This window comes from Mustela putorius, unplaced genomic scaffold (genome assembly GCF_011764305.1).
Source record: "Mustela putorius furo isolate JIRA1106 unplaced genomic scaffold, ASM1176430v1.1 tig00003876_pilon_pilon_pilon, whole genome shotgun sequence".
In the NCBI taxonomy this organism is placed as follows: domain Eukaryota; kingdom Metazoa; phylum Chordata; class Mammalia; order Carnivora; family Mustelidae; genus Mustela; species Mustela putorius.
The window spans coordinates 159,394-162,006 of record NW_025422027.1 but is presented as its reverse complement, the minus strand read 5'-3'; positions in this window follow the sequence as shown (position 1 = coordinate 162,006).

The window sequence follows — 2,613 nt, the reverse complement described above, 5'->3', positions numbered from 1 at the left end:
CATTTCTCCATGGGGTTGTTTCTGCGAATTCCGGGTATGGCACCTGGTAGCAAGCCTGTCTGCCCTTGGGACAGGTGGCCAAGAAGATGCTGTCCCCTTGGGACCAGAGGCACAGGACAGGCCAGCCTTCCCCCTAGACTCCTTTCTCAGAGTGTAGCACGATACCTGCCCTAGTCGTCCCCTCATGTCTCCTTAGCAGCCAGGCTTCCATCTCTCTGCACAGGGAGCAGGGGACACTTGACTTGCCACCAGCCTGCTGTTCCTGCCATGGCAAGCTATCCTGCTTCCCGAGCTTTTTCGACCTCAAGGCCAATGGCTCCTTCTCTTCCCCGGGGGCGGCATGCTGCGCCTTCCCCACACTTGCTCCTGGGGAGCGCGGTGACAGACGTGTGCAGCCACGCTTCTCTCTCAGGCAGAGGGGATGCTTGGGCAAAGAGTATTTCGCTCCATGCGGGTATCTTACTCTGTGCTGCGGAGACTTGCTCCGGGAAGCAACAGCAGCATCCCCAAAACCCAACTCAGATTTCCCAAGGAATGCTGTGCTTTCGCAGGGGAGATGCCCAGGCAAAGAGGCTTTCGCTGTATGCGGGTTTCCACCACCGCGAGACTGGGCTCAGGCAAGCAGCAGCAGCCCGCAGAACATTTCTCAGCGAATGCTGTGCTTTCACAGAGGCTTTGGCTGGGAGCGAACAGCACTTTGCCGCTGCTTCCTCAGCGAGGCTTCAGTCGCTTCAGGAAAGAAGAGCTGCGGGAGAGCTGGTGCCATTGGGCCTTGCTTTCCCGGGCTCCATGTTCGCGTCCTGGTTTCACCCTGCCAAGCCTAACTAAGCAGACACAGCCACAACCATGCAGTAGCATGCATAACCTAGGATGGCACTCTATGCACACTACCATCTCCCGGTGTAGGCATCGCTTGGCCTTTTACTCTTGCGCTCAGATGGATTCGCGGACTAGGCCAGTGCTTTCCCCACAGGAAAGGAGAGGTGACAGGATCCCTGCACACCGCCCCTGCACTGAATAGGGAGCTTTGGGGGACTGTCCCCACTCTTTCCCCTTAAACCCCGTGCCTCCTCCAAGCTTCCACAACCAGGAGGAAGACGGCATCTGATGGCCAGTTCTTTCTGGCAATTTGTTTCTCGAGTTCAGGGTAGGCGCCTGGTGGCAAGCCCATGTCTCCACCAGGGACAGGTGGCCAAGGAGCTGCTGTCTCCTTTGGCCCAGAGGCTCAGGACAGGCATGCTTTCTGCCCAGATCCTTCCTCAGAGTGGAGCCCTTTCCCCTGCCCTAATCTTCCCCTCGTGTCTCCTTAGCAGCCAGGCTTCCGTCGCTCTGCAGTGACAGACGTGTCCCTTTCCTTAAGGCTCTTTCCACAGGCGCCACCGCGCTTCTCTGTCAGGCAGAGGGGACACCCAGGCAAAGGGGATTTCGCTCCATGCGGGTTTATCACACCGTGCTGTGGAGACTAGCTCCGGCAAGCAGCAGGCAGCATCCCACAGACCCGACTCTGATTTCCCAAAGAATGCTGTGCTTTCCCACAGGGGATGCCCCGGCACAGACGCTTTCGCTCTATGCGGGTTTTTCCCCATCGTGCTGCGAATACTAGGCTATGGCAATCAACAAAAGCAGCCCACAGAACCGACTCTGATTTCCCAGCGACTGCTATACTTTCGCAGAGGTTTTCAGCTTGGCGCGATCCGCACTTCGCTGCTGCTTCTTCTCAAGGCTCTGGTTGTTCGCTCTGTCGTGGCAGGGAAGAAGAGCCGCGGGAGAGCTGGTGCCTCTTGGGCCTTGCTTTCCCGTGCTCCAAGTTCGCGCCCAGGGTTCACCTTGCTAAGCCGAACTAAGCAGACTCACTCAGAACCCTGCAGTAGCGTGCGTGGCCTAGCATGGCACTCTATGCCTATTACCATCTCCTGGCGTAGGTAAGGCTTTGCCTTTTGCTCTGGCGCTCAGGCACACTCAGGGTCTAGGCCAGTGCCTTCACCACAGGATAGAGGAGGCGACAGGATCCCTGCACACGGCCCGTTCACTGGGATGGGGGACTGTCTCCACTTCTTGCCCGGAACACCCCCTGCCACCCACAAAGCTGCCACATCTTGGTGGAAGAGGGCATCTGACTGCCCATTTCTCCCTGGGGTTGTTTGCTGCGAGTTACGGGTTGGCATCTGGTGGCAAGCCCGCCTGCCCTTGGGACAGGTGGGCTTGGAGATGCTGTCCCCTTGGGACTAGAGGCACAGGACAGGACTGCCTTCTGCACAGACTCCTTCCTCAGAGTGGAGCACGCGTACCTGCCCTAGTCGTTCCCTCATGTCTCTTTAGCAGCCAGGCTTCCATCTCTCCGCACAGCGAGGAGGTGACACTTGTCTTGCCACGGGCCTGCTGTTCCTGCCACGGCAGGCTATCCTGCTTCCAGAGCGTTTCCAGACCCCAAGGCCAAGGGCACCTTCTCTTCCCCGGGGGCGGCGTGCTGCGCCTTCCCCACACTTGCTCCTGGGGAGCGCGCGGTGACTGGCGTGTGCAACCATGCTTCTGTCTCAGCCACAGGGGATTCTAGGGCAAAGAGTATTTCGCTCCATGCGGGTATCTTCCACTGTGCTGCGGAGACTTGCTCAG